Raw genomic sequence first — 23,154 nt, 5'->3', positions numbered from 1 at the left:
GAGGAGTAGTAGAATAGCAGATGGAACACTGAGAAGTTATTTCCTTGAGGATAGATTTCCACGATGGAAAGAAAATGAGAGGTTCTAAGAGGTGGACTAGTGGCTTATACTATAGCATAGCCTGCCTTTGCTGGTGTGTGGCGATTAGGCCTGCTGCAGCTGCCATCAATAAATCAAGCGTGATCAGGGTGAGGAACAGGAAAGAAGGAAATATGGGGAAATGGGGTGAATGTCAGGTGGATCAGAGAGATACCGTCATGGAGGTCAGGTGTGGTATCAGGAATAATGTGGGAGGACGGATTGAAGTTCAGGCCAGGAATAATCGTAATTGTGGGACTTAACAAAGAGTGAGTACAGCTGAAGGAGCCGGGGAGCAGAAAGTATATGCATCAGGTATGAGGAAGAAAATAGATTTTGGAAGTTATGAGAAATGTAGAGTGTGAGTTGATCATAGTTTGTGATTTTGAGGGCCTCTAAAAGTATTAGGGCGGCAGCAGCCGCTGCACGGAGACATGAGGGCTAGGCTAAAACAGTAAGGTCAAGTTGTTTGGACAGAAAGGCTACAGGGTGTGGTCCTGGCTCTTGTGTAAGAATTCTGACTGCACTAACCATGCCTAGGAAGGAAAGGAGTTGTTGTTTTGTAAGGGATTGAGGTTTGGGAGATTAATCAGACGTGATCAGCAGGGAGAGCACGTGTGTTTTTATGAGAATTATGCCAAGATAGGTAACAGATGAGGATGAAATTTGGGCTTGACTGAGGTAATGGGGGCTGTCTGTGAAGCCTTGCAGCAGTACAGCCCAGGTAATTTGCTGAGCCTGATGGGTGTCAGGGTCAGTCTAAGTGAAAGCAAAGAGAGGCTGGGATGAAGGGTGCAAAGGAATAGTAAAGAAATCGTGTTTGAGTTCCAGAACAGAATAATGGGTTGTAGAGGGAGGTATTGAGGATAGGAGAGTATATGGGTTGGGCACCATGGGGTGGATAGGCAAAACAATTTGGTTGATAAGGTGCAGATTCTGAACTAACCTGTAAGACTCGTCTGGTTTTAGGACAGGTAAAATGGGGGAATGGTAAAAAGAGTTTATAGGCTTTAAAAGGCCATGCTGTAACAGGCAAGTGATAACAGGCTTTAATCCTTTCAAAGCGTGCTGTGGGATGGGATATTGGCCTTGAGCAGGGTAAGAGTGATTAGGTTTTAATGGGATGGTAAGGGGTGCATGATCGGTCGCTAAGGAGGGAGTAGAGGTGTCTTATACTTGTGGGTTAAGGTGGGGAGATACAAGGGGAGGATGTGAAGGAGGCTTTGAACTGGGGGAAAAGGTGGCAATGAGGTGTGGCTGTAGCCCAGGAATAGTCAGGGAAGCAGATAATTTACTTAAAGTGTCCCAGCCTAATAAGGGAACTGGGCAGGTGGGGTTAACTAAAAAGGAGTGCTTAAAAGAGTATTGACTAAGTTGGCACCAGAGTTGGGGAGTTTTAAGAGGTTTAGAAGCCTGGCCATCAATATGCACAACAATTACGGAAGCAAGGGAAACAGGCCCTTGAAAAGAAGGTAATGTGGAGTGGGTAGCCTCCGTATTGATTAAGAAAGGGACAGACTTACCCTCCACTGTGAGAGTTACCTAGAGCATCTGTGATGGTCCTGTAGGCTTCTGAGGTGATCAGGCAGTGTCAGTCTTCAGCTGCTAAGCCAAGAAGATCTGGGAAGGAGTTTCAGTCAGAGAGCCTTGGGCCAGAGTTCCAGGCGCGCTGGAAGTGGCTGCCAGGTGAGTTGAACAGTCCAATTTTCAGTGGGGTCCCGCATAGATGGGACATGGCTTAGGAGGAATCCTGGGCTGTGGGCATTCCTTGGCCTAGTGGCCAGATTTCTGGTACTTGTAGCAAGCTCCTGGGGGAGGAGGTTTTGGAGGAACCTCTGGCAACTGTGGTTGAGGCGTTTGAAGTTCTTTTGTGCTGGAGATGTGGCTGGGGTTTGTCGCAGAGTGGAGGCAAAGAATTGCAACTCAGAAATATGTTGCTACTTGGCTGCCTCTACTCTATTATTGTACACCTTGAAGGTGAGGTTAATTAAGTCCTGTTGTGGAGTTTGAGGGCCGGAATTTAATTTTTGGAGTTTTATTTAATGTCGGGAGCAGATTGGGTAATAAAATGTATATTGAGAATAAGATGGCCTTTTGACCTTTTAGGGTCTAGGGCTGTAAAGTGTCTCAGGGTCGCTGCCAAATGAGCCATGAGCTGGGCTGGGTTTTCCATATTTGATGAAGGAGCCTAAATGCTCACTGGTTTGGGAGCTGCCTTCCCTAGTCCATCCGTGACCGGCTTCAGAGTTTTGGGTCCACGGATAAAACGTGTCTCCTTTGTCTCTACCAGAAAATTAAAGAAATTGAAATTGAGAGAAAGGAGAGATTGAAGTGTGGCGCCAAGATTGAAAGGAGAAAGAGGTTGAGGGATAGTGAGGGAGGTTGGAGAAGAGAGTAAAAAGAGGCCGCTTACCAGATTTGAAATTGGTGAGATGTTTCTTGGGCTGGTCGGTCTGAGGACCTGAGGTTGTAGGTGGATCTTTCTCACAGAGCAAAGAACAGAAGGACAGGGGATTGACCTCCCAAGGGAGGTCGCCCGATCCGAGTCATGGCACCAAATTTCATGCGCGTCCATGTGAAGAGACCACTAAACAGGCTTTGTGTGAGCAATAAAGCTTTTAATCACCTGGGTGCAGGTGGGCTGAGTCCGAAAAGAGAGTCAGCGAAGGGAGATAGGGGTGGGGCTATTTTATAAGATTTGGGTAGGTAAAGGAAAATTACAGTCAAAGGGGAATTGTTCTCTGGCAGGCAGAGTGGGGGTAGGGGAGCTTTTGAGCCAGGATGAGCCAGGAGAAGGAATTTCACAAGACAATGTCATCAGTTAAGGCAGGAACAGGCCATTTTCACTTCTTTTGTGGTGGAATGTCATCAGTTAAGGCAGGAACCAGCCATCTGGATGTGTATGTGCAGGTCACAGGGGATATGATGGCTTGGCTTCGGCTCAGAGGCCTGACACATAATAGAAACATAGGGAAGTTTGGACATTCTTTTATCTAATGATAGATTTGTGACAAAAAGGTAAAATAATGACGTAACATAAAAGCATTTTTTTGTTATGACTACCACTAATAATATAGACTTCTGTAGTATAGAAGATCAGCATGGAAAAGGACCTAGGGCTTCATACTCATTTTGGAAATGATTCCACATGGATTTACCATCTGCCAGGGAAGGGATACAATGGATTTTGCTTATGTCTTGTGAAAACGGTGTTGGGTCCTGGCCTCTATTTTTATCTCTGCTCTTGACCACATTTGACTCTCAGGGTGTCCATATTGCTTCTTTTTCTCTCAGCATTCATGCAAGTTTATTGAGAACTTAGCTTTTTAAAAAAATAAAATTCTTGCTGTGAGTGATTGTTATAGTGGGAATACATTTCAGGATACTTCTTTTACTTTTAACCAATAAAGGAAACTAAGTCCTATCAGAAGTAGTTGAATATTTCCTCCATGTTCTACAATGGTACATATTTCCTTTTAAATTTGGGGATGAGGATGCATAAAAAATATTTTAGGTCTGGCTAACACATTGTTTTGTCAGATAGCTATGTGCAGAAATACTCATAAAAATAGATCCTATAATATATTTTAAGGGTAAATGTAATCCCTATAAGCTCTGAATAGTGATAGAAAACATAGAATCCTACTCTCTTTCCTTAAAAGAAGCATTTATCTCAGAAGCCAATCAAAAAAATTGAACTCAATACACCCCAACTACCTTTTAGTTATTTATTGAAAATTAATTCAAATTTTGTCACCAAGTCCTCACACTGATTATTTTTCCATCTAACCACTCATACAGCTGACCATAAATAATCAAGCCAAAACAACAATTGGTAGTCAAAGAAAGAGAATGATATTAAAAGGTAGAAAATAAATGTATCCATCAGCTAATGGAAATAAAACCAATAACCAATGAAAACAGTAAAGAAAACATTAATTCAGGAGGCACCCTTTCAGTTTGCCTTAGGAATCATGAGTAGCAATTTGAAACCCTGTTTTTCTCCTGGGAAGAAGTGCTGCCTAGAATATGATATAAACTATACAGATCAAATAAAGAGGAGAGCCTCAGGCTAAAACAGGGAGAAAGAAGTTACAACAAGGAAAAACAGCTAGTTGTATGAAATGACACATTTATACCCCAACAAAGTAAAATTAGAAATCTCCCTCCACATAAATGTTATATTAGCTGCAGAAGAAAAATTGCTGTATAACAGAGATCGGACTTGAAAAAGAGGATGACATAAAATAGAAGATGACTTCTAATAGTTCCCAGAGCATGCCTCCTTAATGTGTATATATATATATATATATATATATATATATATATATATATTTAGATTTTGATCATGATATAATAATATTAGTTTTGTTACATGCTATATAGAGTTACCAGAAAAAAATGAATATTTTAGGAAAAATGTAATGAGAAACAATATGAAACAGTACACATTGGAACAAAAAATTTGAGGAATATAGATTATTAAATTTACATAGAGATTTGACATTCTCTTTCTTCTTTGGAAATGTAAAGCTCTTGATTCAGGCCAAATGATATCCTATGGCTTTTGTGAGCATCACTGAGCTTAGAAAAGTGTAGCCAATGACAAAGTGAAATATTGCAGAGGTATGCTTTGGATGTGATGAATTTGTTATTGCAGAAGTTCCCATTAGAAATTCAATGTCATCTATTAGGAAGGCCTCTGTGCTTAAGTTTATACAGTACATGGCTTCTGAAAGGCAACAGACAAGTACAATTTTAGTAAATTAAATGAATGTTCCTGTCATTTGTGGCTCATCATTCTGTAAAACCATAGTACATTTGTAATGTCAATGATTAGGCCTAAAATATCTAATTGATTAGATTTTCTAAATCGGATTTTATTAAAGCATAAAAATATTGCTGACAGCAATTTAAATGTCTGTAAGGATACTAAAATGACAAACAGAAAATATAATTATAGGAAATCATGAATGATTCACATCATAGTCAATACAATGTAAACAAGATTTTATGAGTGTTTAATCTTTGCACAACTGGTAGTCACTTCACTTTTCTCCTTTCCTCAAGCTAAACTCTTTAGAGTCTCAGTTCACATTTTGATCTATCAACAGCATTTTTTTTAAGTTGATCACTCCTTCTTACTTGAAACACTCTTAAGACACTACCCTCTGCTAGAAGTCCTCACGGCTCACTGAGACTTTTTTTTTTCATTTTCTTTCTGGTTGTATGTCAACATCAAAATGTCTAGGACCTAATCCTTGGATAATTTATCCTCTATTTGACCTCATACACTTAATGATCTCATAGGACTTTACAACTTTATTTGCCATGTGTATGTGAACTGCATTCTCTTCATCCCTGAGCTCCAGACTACTCACCCATGGAACACAGGCAGCATCTCCTCTTGGATGTCTAATAGGCATCTTGAGTTTAAATATGTGCAAAACTGAATGCTTAATTTTCTCCCTCCCCCTACTTGCTCCTTGACATTGTTTCATTTCAGTAGATAAAAACTCCATCCTTTCATTTACTGAAGCTCCAAACCCAAAGTCATACTTGAAGCCTATCTTTTTCTCTCACACTGCACATCTAATGCACTAGTAAAGCCTTGCCTCTGCTAGTATCGGCCTGACCTAAGCCACTAACTTTCCTGTTTTATTGCAATGGTCTCCAAAGGCCATCTTTCTGCTTCTTCTCTTTTCCACATACAGTTTTTTTCCCCTCAAAGCAGTCAGAGTGATTTTTTTTAAAATCTAAGCAAGATTAAGTCACTTCTGTACCCAACCTCCTCCAATCACTTCTTGTGCCATTCAAAGTAAAAGACCAAGTCCTTGCATCAGCTTATAAGATCCGTGTGATCTGACCGCTTGACCTCTCTGATTTTGTTTCTTAAAATGGTGGCCCTACCTCCCATGCTCTTCTCCAGCCACAGCCTCCTAGCTGTCATGTCAGGATCACCCCCACCTCACAGCTTTTGCACTGTCAGTCCTGACCACTCTTCTTTCAGACACCTACATGACTACATTCATCTTTACTCAAATGTCATCTTCTCCATGAGGTCTTCTCTAATCACCCAATGTAAATGTCAATTTCCACCCCTGCACCCCCTATACTCCCTATCCCTTTCTTATCATTCTCCATGGTGGTTATCACAATCTGGTGTGCAATATGTTTTATTTCACTTAATGCCCATCCCCTCCCATTCTAACATATGTTCCGTGAAGAAAGAAAGTATTGGCGTTTTTGTTCACTGCTCAGCACTCAAAGAAGTGCCTGACCTAGAAGAGGTTTAATTAGTATTTGTTGAATAAATGACTAAGTGTACCAATAGGGCTACTTTGAATATTTAAGGAATCTAACCTAGATGTACATTCTATTGTAAGATCTGAACTTTGCAACTTACAGAATTAATAATCTAAACTTGGGACCAGGGTTTATGTAGTGGAGTATACCACCAATATAAGTGGATTGGAAGCTATTCAAGGAAAATAAATGCAAAATCAGTATCTGGCCAAGGCATTTGATTGCTCATCCAGCAGCTCTTTCCCCTTTTTCTGGTAGTGAAAGACTTCTGATTTTATGACAGTTATCGTGAATTCCATCCAACGCTGGAATGAATTATGATAAATTTAAGCCAATCATGAAAATGTCATTTGTCTTTGCCCAGTGACTAACTAGGACAGTTATTTGTCAATGTGATGTGAGGTCTCTGGGAAAAATTTTCTACTCTCATAAATTAGGCAGTGGTACACAGGAAAAACTCTCTATTTGCCTTATTCCTTGCTTCTTGCTTTGGATATTGCTTTTTGGGATGCAATGCTTGGAGTTGGAACAGCCAACTTGTAACCATGAAGGAAGCATCACCAACATACTGAGGATGCCTGATCAGAAACATGGAAAAAGTTAACATGCTTGCTGATAGTGTTGATACTGGCCAACCTCATTACAGCCTGCTTGCAGATTTCTTGATAGGGAAGGTAATAAATATTTGTGTGGCTTATACCACTCTTTACTGTGTAATTTTTTACCTGTTGCAAAATTATCCTAACTGAAACAGAGGACTTGAAAAAGTGAGGACATGGCACTGATTCAGATAAACCTCAATTGTAACAATTTAATCAGGGAAAACAAACGCACAGCTGTTCTGGTGAAAAAATCCTGCAATCATTTAAAATCTCGTAGTCGAGCTATGGGGGGCCATGATGGCTGACTAGAAGCAGTGGCGATTGGAGGATCCCATGGAAAAGAACCATAACATAAAGTGTGAATCCTGCACTGGCAACCAAGGTCTCCAGGCTCTGTTATCACAACTCACTAGGCCGCTGGTGTGGCCCACAGGGAGGCAGGAAGAGCAGTGTGGTGTGGCAGCCCACGTGAGAGCCACACTGACACAGGGCAGGGTAGCCCCCACTCCCCAGTCAAGGGAGGCGGTCAGTGAGCGTGCCACCCAGCCTGGGAAACTGTGCTTTGTCCATGGAACTGTGCAACCCACGGATTGGAAGATCCCACTTGTGAGCCCACCACCAGGGCCTAGGGTCCTAACCATGGAGCTGCACAGATTCTCAATAGCCAATCAGCTAGAATCTGCTTAAGCCTGTGAGCTCCCAGGGGGAGGGGCAACCAGCACCACAGTTGCGGCTACCTGCTGTCCAAGCCATTTGAGCTCCCTGGGGAAGGGGCAACAACAAAGTCTAGGACTGATAGCCGCCTAACACAATAAATTCCCAGGGTGAGAGAAGGGCAGCAGCCATCTCTATAGCTCCAGGCTGCACTTTTCCCTTGATGCAGCCTGGGAGGCTGGACAGCTTGGTCAGAGGTGGTATCCTCCACAGCCAACATACCAGCTGTGGCAGACCATGGCCAGAGTGCCTCTTCAGGCCTGACTTTGACCCATCCCTCCTCACTGGGCAGGGCTTCCCTGCAGGAACTACAATAACTCCAGCCAGGGTCTGGGGAACAGAACTCTGATCTCCCTGGGCCTGAGCCCCTAGCGGGAGGGGTGGCCGCAGTCTCTGTGGACCAGCAGACTTAGTCTTTCCTCCTGCTAGTTCTGAGGAATCCGGGCAGCCTAGACCAGTGGGTTTCTCCCCAGGGAAGCACACCCCCTCCACCAAGGGACAGTCAAAGTGCTTCGTTAAATGGGTCTTGCTCCCCGTGCCACCCAACTGGGTAAGATCCTCCAACAGGGGTTGTCAGACGCCCTATAAAGCAGTGTTCCTACTGGCATCAGGTCAGGGCTCCTCAAGGTCAGAGATCCCAGAGGAAGGAGCAGGCACACATTTTTGCTGTTATCCAGCCTCCTCGAGTGACATCTCTAGGTGTGGGAGTGAACCAGATGAACAGGGCCTGAAGTGAACCCCCAACAAACCACAGCAGCCCTACAGAAGAGGGACCTGACCATTGCAAGAAAAACAAATAAGCAGAAAACAACAACAATAGCAACTACAAGAAAAAAGACCCCACAAAACTTCAATGGTCAGCAGCCTCAAAGATTGACACTAGACAAACTCATGAAGATGAAAAAGAATCAGTGACAAAAACACTGAAAACCCAAAAGGTGAGAGTGCCTCTTCTCCAAATGATCACAAATCCTCTCCAGCAAGGGCGCAGAACTGGACGGAGGATGAGATGGATGAATTGACAGAAGTAGGCTTCAGAAGGTGGGCAATAATAAACTCCACTGAGCTAAAGGAGCATGTTTTAACCCATGTTTTAACCCAATGCAAAGAAGCTAAGAAACTTGATAAAAGGTTACAGGAGCTGCTAACTAGAATAATCACTTTAGAGAGGAGCATAAATGACCTGATGGAGCTGAAAAACACAGCACAAGAACTTTGTGAAACATACACAAGTATCAATAGCTGAGTCAACCAAGCAGAAGAAAGGGTATCAGAGTTTGAAGACCATGTTGCTGAAATAAGGCATGCAGACAAGATTAGAGAACAAAGAATGAAAAGGAACATACAAAGCCTCCAAGAAATATGGGACTATGTGGAAAGACCAAACCTTCAACTGATTGGAGTACATGAAAGAGATGGGGAGAATGGAACCAAGTTGGAAAACACAGTTCAGGATATTATCCAAGAGAACTTCCTCAACCTAGCAAGACAGCCCGACATTCAAATTCAGGAAATACAGCAAACACTACTGAGATACTCCATGAGGAGATGAACCCCAAGACACATAATCTTCAGATTCTCCAAGGCTGAAATAAAGGAGAACATGTTAAGAGCAGCCAGAAAGGCCAGGTCACCTACAAAGGGAAGCCCATCAGACTAACAGTGGACCTCTCAGCAGAAACCCTACAAGCCAGAAGAGAATGGGGGCCAATATTCAACATTCTTAAAGAAAAGAATTTCCAACCCAGAATTTCATATCCAGCCAAACTAAGCTTCATAAGCAAAGGAGAAATAAAATCCTTTCCAGATAAGCAAATGCTGAGGGATTTCATCACCACTCGGGCTGCCTTGCAAGAGCTCCTGAAGGAAGCACTAAATGTTGAAAGGAAAAACCAGTACCGGCCACCTCAAAAACACACCAAAATATAAGGACCATTGACACTATCAAGAAACTGCACCAACTAGTGTGCAAAATAACCAGCTAGCATCATGATGACAGGATTATATTCACACATAACAATATTAACATTAAATGTAAACGGGCTAAATGCCCCAATTAAAAGACACAGACTGGCAAATGGGATAAAGAATCAAGACCTATTAGTGTGTGTATTCAGGAGACCCATTGATATGGTCTGGCTATGTCCTTAGCCAAATCTTAACTTGAATTGTGTCTCCCAGAATTCCCACATGTTGTGGGAGGGACCCAGGGGGAGGTAATTGAATCATGGGGGCCAGTCTTTCCTATGCTGTTCTCTTGATAGTGAATAAGTCTCGTGAGATCTGATGGGTTTATCAGGGGTCTCTGCATTTGCTTCTTCCTCATTTTCTCTTGCCATCACCATGTAAGAAGTGCCTTTCACCTCCCACCATGATTCTGAGGCCTCCCCAGCCATATGGAACTGTAAGTCCAATTAAACCCCTTTTTCTTCTCAGTCTCGGGTATGTCTTTATCAGCAGCATGAAAATGGGACTAATACAGTAAATTGGTACCAGTAGAGTGGGGCATTGCTGAAAAGATACCTGAAAATGTGGAAACAACTTTGGAAATGGGTAACAGGCAGAGGTAGGAACAGTTTCAAAGGCTCAGAAGAAGACAGGAAAATGTGGGAAAGTTTGGAACTTCCTAGAGAGTTGTTGAATGACTGCCTAAAATGCTGATAGCAATATGGACAATAAAATCCAGGCTGAGGTGGTCTCACATGGGGGTGAGGAACTTGTTGGGAACTGGCACAAAAGTGACTCTTATTGTATTTTAGTAAAGAGACTGGTGGCATTTTGCCCCTGCCCTAGAGATTTGCGGAACTTTGAACTTCAGAGAGATGATGTGGGGTAACTGGCAGAAGAAATTTCTAGGCAGCAAAGCATTCAAAATATGATTTGTGTGCTGTTAAAAGCATTCTGTTTTAAAAGGCAAATGGAGCATAAAAGTTTGGAAAATTTGCACAGCCTGATGATGCAGTAGAAAAGAAAAACCCATTTTCTGGGGAGAAATTCAAGCCAGTTGCAGAAATTTGCATAAGTAGCAAGAAGTCTAATGTTAATCCCCAAGATCATGGGGAAAATGTCTCCAGGCCCTGGAAAATGTCTTCATGGCAGGCCCTCCCATCACAGGCCCTGGAGGCCCAGGAGGAAAAAGTGGTTTCATGGGCCAGACCCAGGGTCCCCATGCTGTGTGCAGCCTAGGGACTTCTTGCCCTGTGTCCCAGCTGCTCCAGCCATGACCGAAAGGGACCAATGTACAGCTCAGGTGGTGGATTCAGAGGTGGAAGCCTCTATCCTTGGTAGCTTCCATGTGGGGTTGGGCCTGCAGGTGCACAGAAGTCAAGAATTGAGGTTGGGGAACCTGCGCCTGGATTTCAGAAGATGTATAGAAATGCCTGGATGCCCAGGCAAAAGTTTGCTGCAGGGGCAGGGCCCTCATGGAGAACCTCTTCTAGGGCAGTGCAGAAGGGAAATGTGGGATTGGAGCCCCCCCACACAGAGTCCCTACTGGGGCACTGCCTAGTGGAGCTGTGAGAAGAGGGCCACAGTTCTCCAGACTCCAGAATGGTAGATCCACCGACAGCTTGTGCAGTGCACCTGGGAAAGCCACAGACACTCAACACAAGCCTGTGAAAGCAGCTGGGAGGGAGCCCATCTCCTGCAAATCCATGGGGATGGAGCTGCCCAAGACCCTGGGGACCCACCTCTTACATCAGAGTGACCTGGATATGCGACCTGGAGTCAAAAGAGATTATTTTGGAACTATAAAATTTGATGGCCCTGCTGGATTTCTGACTTCTATGGGCCCTGTAACCCCTTTGTTTTGGCCAATTTCTTCCATTTGGAATGGCTGTATTTACCTAATACCTGTACCACCATTGTATCTAGGAAGTAACTAGTTTGTTTTTGATTTTATAGGCTTTTAGGCAGAAGGGACTTGCCTTGTCTCAGATGAGACTTTGGACTGTGGACTTTTGGGTTAATGGTGAAATGAGTTAAGACTTTGGGGGACTGTTGGGAAAGCATGAGTGGCTTTGAAATGTGAGGACATGAGATTTGGAGGGACCAGGGGCAGAATAATATGGTCTAGCTGTGTCCCTATCCAAGTCTTAACTTGAATTGTATCTCCCAGAATCTCCACGTGTTGTAGGAGGGACCCAGGGGGAGGTAATTGAATCATGGGGGCTGGTTTTTCCCATGCTATTCTCATGATAGTGAATAAGTCTCATGAGATCTGATGGGTTTATCAGGGGTCTCTGCATTTGCGTCTTCCTCATTTTCTCTTCCTGCTGCCATGTAAGAAGTGCCTTTCACTTTCTGCCATGATTCTGAGGCCTCCCCAGCCATATGAAACTGTAAATCCAATTAAACCTCTTTTTCTTCCCAGTCTCAGGTATATCTTTATCAGCAGCATAAAAACAGACTAATACACCCATCTCACGTGCAAACACACAGAGGCTCAAAATAAAGTGACTGCAGAAAATTTAGCAAGCAAATAGAAAGCAAAAAAAAAAAAAAGTGTATATATATTTCGGATATATAAATCTGAGTACCCAATACAGGAGTATTCAGATTCTTAAAACAAGTTCTTAGAGACCTACAAAGAGACTTAGACTTTCACATAATAATAGTGGGAGACTTTAACACCTCACTGTCGATATTAGACAGATCAATGAGATGGAAAAATTAACAAAAATATTCAGGACTTGAACTCAGCTCTGGATCAAGTGGACCTAATAGACATCAACAGAACTTGACTTTATCCCTGGGATGCAAGCCTGTTCAGTAGATGCAAATCAATAAACGTAATCCATCACATAAACAGAAGCAATGACAAAAACAACATGATTGTCTCAATAGATGCATAAAAGACCTTTGATAAAATTCAAAGTTCTTTCATGTCAAAAACTCTCAATAAACTATGTATTGATAGAGTATATCTCAAAATACTAAGAACTATTTATGGCAGACCCACAGCCAATATCATACTGAATGGGCAAAAGCTGGAAGCATTCCCTTTGAAAGCTGGCACAAGACAAGGATGCCCCATCTCACCACTCCTATTCAATATAGTGTTGGAAGTTTGGCCACAGCAATTAGGCAAGAAAAAGAAATAAAGGGTATTCAAATAGGAAGAGAGGAAGTCAAATTGTCTCTGTTTGCAGACAACATGATTCTGTATTTAGAAAACCCCACTGTCTCAGCCCAAAAACTCCTTAAGCTGATAAGCAACTTCAGCAAAGTCTCAGAATACAAAATCAATGTGCAAAAATTACAAGCATTTCTATACACCAACAATAGACAGAGAGCCAAATCATGAATGAACTCCCATTCACAATTGCTACAAAGAGAATAAAATACCTAGGAATACAGCTAACAAGGGATGTTAAGGACCTTTTCAAGGAGAACTACAAACCACTGCTCAAGGAAATAAGAGAGGACACAAACAAATGGAAACACATTCCATCCTCATGGATAGGAAGAATCAATATCATGAAAATGGCCATACTGTACAAAGCAATTTGTAGATTTAATGTAATTCCCATCAAACTACCATTGACATTCTTCACAGAATTAGAAAAAAACTACTTTAAATTTCATATGGAATCAAAAAAGAGCCTGTATAGCCAAGGCAATCTTAAGCAAAAAGAATAAAGCTGGAGGCATCATGCTACCTGACTTGAAACTATACTACAAGGCTACAGTGACCAAAATAGCATGGTACTAGTACCAAAACAGATATATAGACCAATGTAACAGCACAGAGACCTCAGAAATAACACCACACATCTGCAACCATCTGATCTGCAACAAACCTGACAAAAACAAGCAATGGGAAAAGCATTCCCTATTTTATAAATGGTTCTGGGAAAACTGGCTAGCCATATGCAGAAAACTGAAACTAGACCCCTTCCTTACACCATATACAAAAATTAACTTAAGATGGATTAAAGACTTAAATGTAGGCTGGATGTGGTGGCTCACACCTGTAATCCTAGCACTTTGGGAGTTGGAGGTGGGCAGATTACCTGAGGTCAGGAGTTCAAGACCAGCATGGCCAACATGGTGAAACCTTGTCTCTACTAAAAATACAAAAATTAGTTGAGCCTGGTGGTAGGTGCCTGTAATCCCAACTACTTGGGAGGCTGAGGCAGGAGAATTACTTGAACCTGGGAGGCAGAGGTTGCAGTGAGCCGAGATCATGCCACTGCACTTCAGCCTGGGTGACAGAGTGAGACTTTGTCCAAAATAAATAAATAAATAAATAAATAAATACTTAATGTAAAACCCCAAACCATAAAAACTGTAGAAGAAAACTTAGGCAATACCATTCAGGACATAGGAGGCATGGGCAAAGACTTCATGACGAAAACGCCAAAAGCAATTGCAACAAAAGCCAAAATTGACAAATGGGATCTAATTAAACTAAAGAGCTTCTGCACAGCAAAAGAAATTATCATCAGAGTGAACAGGCAACCTACAGAATGGGAGAAAATTTTTGCAATCTACCCATATGACAAAGGTCTAATATCCAGAATCTACAAGAAACTTAAACAAATTTACAAGAAAAAAAAACCAACAACCCTACCAAAAAGTGGGCAAAGGATATGAACAGATACTTCTCAAAAAAAGACATTTATGAGGCCAACAAACATGAAAAAAAGCTCAACATCACGGATCATTAAAGAAATGCAAATCAAAATCACAGTGAGATACCGTCTCACGCCAGTCAAATGGTGATTATTAAAAAGTCAAGAAACAATAGATGCTGGCAAGGCTGTGGAGAAATAAGAATGCTTTTACACTGTTGGTGGGAATGTAAATTAGTTCAACCATTTTAGAAGACAGTGTGGCAATTCCTCAAGGATCTAGAACTAGAAATACCATTTGGCCCAGCAATCCCATTACTGAGTCAATACCCAAAGGAATATAAATCATCCTACTATAAAGACATATGCACATGTACGTTTATTGCAACATTATTTAGAATAGCAAGGACATGGAACCGACCCAAATGCCCATCAGTGATAGACTGGATAAAGAAAATGTGGTACATATACACCATGAAATACTATGCAGCCATAAGAAGGAATGATATCATGTCCTTTGGAGGGACATGGATGAAGCTGGAAGCCATCATCCTCTGCAAACTAACACAGGATCAGAAAACCAAACACCGCATGTTCTCACTCATAAATGGGAGTTGAACAATGAGAACACATGGACACAGGAAGGGGAACATCACACACTGGGGCCTGTTGGGGGCTGGGGGAAGGGCGAGGGAGAGCATTAGGACAAATAGCTAACACACGTGGGGCTTAAAACCTAAATGATGGGTTGGTAGGTGCAGCAAACCACCATGGCATTGAGCAAGTCCATTAGCACCATTTTTCCAACATGCTGTGCTCATTTTGTGTCTCTGTGTCACATTTTGGTGATTCTCCTATTATTTCATACTTTTTCATTATTATGATATCTGTTGTGGTGATCTTTGATTAGAGATCTTAGTTGTTACTGTTGTCATTGTTTTAGGGCATCACAAACTGTGCCCACACAAGACAGCAAACTTGACAGCTAAATGTGTGTGTTCTGACTGCTCCACTGACTAGCTCTTCCCCTTTCTCCCTCTCCTCAGACCTCCCTATTCCCTGAGACACAACATTATTGAAATTAGGCCAATTAATAACCCTACAATGGCCTCTAAGTGTTCCAGTGAAAGGAAGGGACACATATTTCTCACTTGAAATCAAAAGCTAGAAATGATTACGTTTAGTGAGGAAGGCACTTTAGAAAGCTAGCCCACTTGCACCAAATAGCCAAGTTGTGAAGTCAAAGAAAAAGTTATTGAAGGAAATTAAAAGCACTACTCCAGTGAATACACGAATGATAAAATGATGCTGAGCATCAGTCCTTTGCAGCAACATGGATGCAGCTGGAGGCCATCATCCTAAGCAAATTAAGGCAAGAATGGAAAACCAAATACTGCATGTTCTCACTTATAAATGGGAACTAAACATCGAGCACACATGGACATAAATATGGGAACAATAGACTCTGTGGACTACTAGAGGGAGGAGGGGAAGGGAGGGGTTATGGGTTGAAAAACTACCAACTGGCCACTATGCTCACTACCTGAGTGTTGGGATCCATACCCCAAACCTCAGCATCATGTAATATTCCCATGTAACAAACCTGCATATGTACCCCTTGTATCTAAACTAAAGTTGAAATAAAAAAAAAAAGAAAATGAAACACCCTTATTGCTAACATGGAGAACATTTGAGTGGTTTGGATAGATCGACCCAGCCACAACATTCCTTTCAGCCAAAGCTTAATCCAGAGCACGGACCTAACACTTTCCAATTCTATGAAGGCTGAGAGAGATGAAGGAGCTGCAGAAGAAAAGTTGGAAACTAGTAGAGGTCTGTGCATGAGATTTAAGGAAATAATCCTTCTTCATAGCATAAAGTGCAAGTTGAAGCAGCAAGTGCTGATGTAGAAGATGTAGCAAGTTATCAGTAGATCTAGTTAAGATAATTGAAGGTGGCGACACTAAACAACAACTTTTCAATGTAGATGAAACAGCCTTGTATTGGATGAACATGCCATCTAGGACTTGCATAGTTAGAGAGAAGTCAATGCCTGGCTTCAAAGCTTCAAAGGACAGGCTGACTCTTTTGTTAGCGGCTAATGCAGCTGGTAACTTCAAGAACACAGTGCTAATCTAGCATTTTGAAAATCCTAAGGACCTTATGAATTATGCTAAACTTACTCTGCCAGTACTCTAGAAATAGAACAACAAAGCTGGGTAACAGCACATCTTTTCATAGTATGATTTATTGAATATATTATGCTCACTGTTAAGACTTAATGCTCAGGAAAAAAAATCCCTTTAAAATATTACTGCTCATTGACAATGAACCTAGTTACTTAAGAGCTCTGATGGAGATATACAAGAAGATTAATGTTGTTTTCATGTCTGGTAACATGACACCCATTCTGCAGCCCATGGATCAAGAAGTAATTGCAAATTGCAAGTCTTATTATTTAAGAAATAAATTCATAAGGCTATAGATATCTGCCACAGATAGTGATTTTTCTGATAGATCTGGGCAAAGTAAATTGAAAACTTGTGGAAAGGATTCACCATTGTAGATTCTATTAAGAACATTCTTAGCCAGGCACTGTGGCTCATGCCTGTAATCCCAGCACTTTGGGAGGCCAAGGCGGGCAGATCACTTGAGGTCAGGAGTTCAAGACCTGCCTGGCCAATTCCCTTCTCTACTAAAAATACAAAAAATTAGCTGGGCCATGGCAGGAGCCTGTAACCCCTGCTACTTGGGAGGCTGAGACAGGAGAATCCTTTGAACCTGGGAGGCAGAGGTTGCAGTGAGCTGAGATCGTGCCACTGCACTCCAGCCTGGGTGACAGAGTGAGACTGCATCTCAAAAAAAAAAAAAAAAAAAAACAGAAAAGAAAAAAGAAAGAACATTCTTGATTTATAGGAGGGGGTAAACATTTAACATTAACAGGAGTTTGGAAGAGGTTGATTTCAACCCTCATGGATGACTTTGAGGGGTTCATGACTTCAGTGGGGGAAGTAACTACATATGTGATGGAAATACCAAGAGAGCTAGAATTAGAAGTGAAGCATAAAGACGTGACTGAATTGCTACAATCTCATGATCAAACTAGAATGTATGAGAAGTTGCCTTTTATGTGTGAGCAAATAAAGTGTTTTCTTGAGATAGAATGTACTCCTGGTGAAGATGCTGTGGACACTGTTAAAATGACAACAAAGGATTTAGAATATTCCATATACTTAGTTGACAAAGCAGTAAGAGGGCTTGAGAAGACTGTCTCCAATTTTGAAAGAAGTTCTACTATGGGCGAAATGCTATCAAACAGCATTGTGGGCTGTAGAGAAATCTTTTGTGAAAGGAAGAGTCAGTCAATGTGGCAAACTTCATTGTTTGCCACATTGTTTGCCTTATATTAAGAAATTGCCACAGCCATTGTTTGCCACATTGTTTGCCTTATATTAAGAAATTGCCACAGCCATCCACCTTCAGCAACCCCTACCTTGATCAGTCTGCAGCCATTGACACTGAGGCAAATCCTCAGCAAAAAGACCAACCAGCAAAAGATCCAACTCCCTGAAGGCTCAGGTGATCATTAGCATATTTTAGCAATAAGGTATTTTTAAATTAAGGTATGTACTTTTTTTTAGAGATGATGCAATTATACACTTAATATACTATAATGTAGTGTAAACATAACTTTTGTATGCACCGAGAAACAAATCTGTGTGACCCACTTAATTATGATACTCATTTTATTGCAGTAGTCTGGAACCAATCCCGCAATGTCTCTGAGATATGCCTGTGTAATGATGAGCATGAGCGGTGCCTGGCTGGGGTCTCCCTCGCAGCCCTTCATACTCAGGACTAAGGACATGGAATGCCTTGTGTGAGATCATCCACACAGGAAAGATCTGCATTCTGTAGAGTTAAAACAGTGGCCACCTTATTTTTGCTAGAATTTCTATTTCTCATCATTTTTCCTCTTGAAGTCAGTTCCAAATCATCTGGCTTCAATAAAACAACTCTTTTCTAACATTTTCTTTACAGTGTGGAGCTATTGTTCATGGTCAATTAAAGATGATGACGAATAACGCAACCAACAGTAATTAGCAGCTTGAAAGAAAATGATGGCCAAAAAAACGGTAGGGAACTTCCCAGGAGAGTTTTATTTCTATATTGACTAGCCTTATGAAAAAAATGTAGCGGAAGCATCATTCACCTGGGATGGAAAAAGTCTGGACAAATAGCAAGAATAGATGACAGTGGGGAATTCTGCAATAGTGAGGTAATGAGCTGAAATGCCCATTGATTTTTCATCCCATTTAATTTCAAAGTTTTAAATTTCACCATTACCAAATGGTGATTATTACATCCCCTCCTGAACACAGCATTGACCTAGATCCTACCGCCTAGAAGGACATTACGCAAGCATGCATTTTGAATTTCCTTTGGTTGTATTCATAAAAAAAATAGTACGTGGCAAAATGCTCTTAATAGAGCATGACCTTGCTTCTCTGCCTTTGGCCTTGCTGTCTCCTGTGATTGGAACGCCCTGCCCTCTTCCACTCATGCTACTCTTCAGATCCTTCCTACTCAGGCCCCTGCCTTCCTGGAAGCCTTCATGAATCTTTCATCTCCCATGGAATTGTTTCTTCCTGAGTTCTCAAAGTACTTCTTATGCTCCCACTCCCAGCAAATAATTTTTTTTTAATTTAAAGAATATTTTTAAAAAGTCTTGTATGATTTATGTACAATAAAATTTTTGTATCTTGAGTGTACAGTTTGATGAATTTTAAATATAATCATCACTCAAATCAAGATCTAGAACATTTCCAGAAGGCTCCCTGAGCACTATTCTAGCCTCTAATGCCATAGACTAGCCTTGACTGTTTTTGATCTCCATATAAATCAGTGGCTCTCATCTGAAAGTGGTTTTATCCTCAAGAGGACATTTGGCAATGTCTGGAAACATTTTTGGTTTTCAAAACGGGCCTTGGGGTGGGGGTACTATTGGCATCTGTTAGGTAGAGACCAGGGATGCTACTAACATCCTACAATGTACAGGAAAATGCCCCACATCAAAGGATTCTCTCACTCAGAATGTCAATAGAGCTGATGCTGAGAAACCCTCATATGGATAAAATCATAAAAAGTATGTACTCTTTTGTGTCTGACTTCTTTTATGCAATATTACATTTGCGAGAATCATCTAACTTGCTGCATATATCAGTAGTTCTTATTTATTGCTGTGTATTTTAGTGTATGGTAAATGAGTACACAAAACCTTTATTTATTCATTCTACTATTGATATCCCAAAGTCATTTTTTAATAAGGCATTTAAAGTAGCTATTTTATTGGTAAATATTTGTATACACTAGATTGAAGGAAGTCAGTATGGAAAAGTGGTTAAGCTTGCATGCCAGACTATCTAGGTCCACCCCTTGGCTTCATCGTATTTTAGTCATAGGACCTTGGTGGTAAGGTACTTAACCTCTTTGGGCCTCAAGTCCCTAGTCAGTACAATGGAGATAATGAGATAATAGTACCTATTTATAGGGTTGTTAAGAAGATTAAATAAGTCACCATATTAAAGTGCTTAGAATAGAGCTGAATTCATTGTAAGTGTCGAAAAAAAATTGGGCTATGTGCCTACCTAGTTCACTGAACTTAGTTACTGGTCAAAAATGTTTTATGAAATAATTACTGGTAAGATGGGGAAAAAATAATTATTTTTTGGGCATTTTTCAAGGCTTCAAAAGGTACTGTGTTTAGCAAATGGTCTCTAAGGAACTATGTCCATCCCAAATTAGAGCTATCTCTGATAATAAAAAGATCTGTAGACAAATTGTTGTATACATCTTAAAATAACACAATTTATGGACTTTAAAGAAACCTCTCTAATGGGAAGAAAAATTCAATGTCAGGATTTTACATCTATTTTGAACTAATCTAGAACTTCAGTCGTGATTTTTAAGAAATCTCCAGGTTGAACAGAAGGTAATTAAAAATAAATGTTCTAATTCTTCTTGATTATGAGAAATAACAGCACAAGGCAGGGGGAAATGGCCCAAACTATTGTAGATATGTACTGAAAGATTTTGAAAAAAATTAGATTAAAAGAAACATAAATAATTTGTGTGGTTGAAATAGGAGTTTATTGGGTGACATTATTATTACTATTATTTATTATTATTATTATTGTTTTTAGAGATGGGTTCTCACTCTGTCACCCAGGCTGTAGTGCAGTGGTAGGATCATAGCTCACTGCAACCTTGGACTCCTGAACTTAAAGTGATACACTCGCCGCAGCCTTCCGAGTCGCTGGGACTACAGGTGCGTGCCACAATGCTTGGCTAATATTGGGTGACATTATTAAATCCACTTGAAGATTATTGCTAAAATAACTTTTTGAGGCAAGTATAATTTTTTAGTCCCCCTTTATGTGTTGCCTATGTCCAGACACAAAGGAGATGCTTGGCCATATAACACACCTTTTTGGCTGAGCATATTGGTAGTAATTCTGTTAAATAAGGCTATGTAGATGGTCAAACCTGGTTCTGAGAAACAATTCAATGTATGATACAGATTGTTGAATATTAAAGTTTTGCTTCATTATCATATGATGTTTGTGTGAATGTTGGTAGTGGTCACTAGCTCTCATTGTCTAATTGTGGAAGGGATCTGAATGACACTTGGTGGGAAAGATGAACTTAGTGCATATCGTCTGCTGTGTATAAATTCTGGAAGCAACTCCTGGCTATTCTCTCTCTGTTTAATTTTTCCTAGAGAAGAACTTCTTTATCATGGAAACCTGGGGATATGGCTTTTTTCACTTGTTAAGAAATAGGGGGCCAGGTATGGTGGCTCACGTCTGTAATCCCAGCACTTTGGGAGGCTGAAATGGGAGGATCACTTGAGGTCAGGAGTTCAAGACCAGCCTGGGCAACATGGCAAAACCCCATCTCTACTAAAAATATAAAAATTAGCAGGGCATGGTGGCACATACCTGTAGCGCCAGCTACTTGGGAGACTGAGGCAGGAGAATTGCTTGAGCCTGGGAGATAGAGGCTGCAGTGCACTATGATCACACCACTGCACTCCAGCCTGGGCAATAGAGTGAGGCTCTGTCTCAAATAAAAAAAAAGAAAATAAGTAAATAAGGGCAGCTTCTGAACTTGTTCATTCAGTATTGTATTCATGGTTGTGATAGCATTTTTGAGCAAAGCTAGAATCTTGATAACAAGTCTTTTCTGTAGGTGCCTGTATATATCACCAAGCTAGAGGGTAAGTACACTTTTGCCCACGGGACTCAATGACAATGTTTAAATGATTCAGACATTTAGATACTGGGCTGTTGCTGCTGAGAGAGCCAGGTTACTCCTAGGTGGGAGTACCTGACCTGGTGGAGTCAGGTTATTCCAGCTGAGTGTTTCACAGAGGCCTCTGAGCACTGGGTGCAGCAGTGACCCCCCAGGTGTGTCCCTGACTGCAAAACTGTTAATGTGGTCTCTTTTTGGCTCACACAGTTCTTCCTCAATGAACAACTGTGTAACAAGTCAAAGACTTCTAAGAAAAATGTAGATTATATTACAACCAGGTGTTCTTATGGAGGAACCACAATTTCTTGTTTGGTACATGGAAAAAATTTGGGGGAGAGAGACCATCTTATATAATCCCACTAGTGAAAAATTTTTTTAAAAGAAACATTCCCCAGTGTCACTGAATCAATGACACAGGTAAATTGGGAAAAACTTGTGGGAGTCACTTGCTGTGGCTTTTGTGATGGGTTAGAGCAGAGCAGAAAGTTATTGCCTCCTGACATAGAGATTCGAAATACCTTTTCTTCCCCCAAGTCATGACGAGACTGTTAAAGAGAGAACTGACAGTAAGCCACAGCACAGCCGAAGCTGAGGCCTCCTCCCAGCTGAGGTTTGATTAGGAGGACTTCTAGCAAATGTGACCGAGTTTTATTTCACAGAAGAAAGAACAGAGCAACAATGAAGACACAGAAGGAAAACAAGGTCAATGAGCTTTCCCTTAAATAAAAAAACAAAAAAGCCTAGTTTCAAGTAGACAACATTGTTAAAGATTTTAGTGTCAAATCCACACTGTAATTTACCCTGGAAGATTGAGGAAAAATAGTCATTGATTCATTTATTCTTTTTTCATACATCTCTACTGAGTGCTATTACCATCAAAGCTGAACTTATTTTGATTTGCTTGATGTGTATAAACATTGTGAATGTCAGGTTCTCCTGAGGAAAATCCTTAGCCTCCAGAGGATGGAAGCCTGCAGGCTCGCTTATGAGGTGGTGTCTTGCAATGAAGGTGCATCCCTGAGCAGGGTTCATCAATCTTACAGACATTTATGAGCCAGCAGGCCCAGTGTGCAGCTCTGAACTCCTCTCTTTCTCTTTCTCTCTCTCTCTCCCCAACTTTAGGCACACTGAGCAGCCTCTTGCATGAAAAAGGCCCAGTATGAAGCAAACAGTAGCTTCTTCCAGCAGTGTTTGCAGTCTTTTCTCCTGACAAGCCAATGGATCCTCTATGGGAAAGGGTGGGAAGAGGCAAGCTTGGCTCTCTAGTGCAGCAATGGAGAGGGGTAGTTGATTTATCCAACTCATTTAAGAGCACTGAGTCCTTGCACGTCACTCCCGGCCAGTCGCATGTCTCAAACGTCATACATTATACCAATCCCAATGTATTTCTAACACTTCTTATGATAATAAAGTAGCCCTCAGGTATTAATCCTTTTGAGGATTATCTTATTCCCACATTCATCATATGACGCTACTCACACTAAATTATTTCAAAATAAATCACCACAAATGTAACACAGACCTACCATGTCCTAGGCATTGTTCTGGAGATTCATAAATGAATA

The sequence above is a fragment of the Nomascus leucogenys genome, chromosome 2 (genome assembly GCF_006542625.1).
Source record: "Nomascus leucogenys isolate Asia chromosome 2, Asia_NLE_v1, whole genome shotgun sequence".
NCBI classification, from domain to species: Eukaryota; Metazoa; Chordata; class Mammalia; order Primates; family Hylobatidae; genus Nomascus; species Nomascus leucogenys.
The sequence above is the reverse complement of the archived record's forward strand: the minus strand, read 5'-3'. Positions refer to the sequence as shown.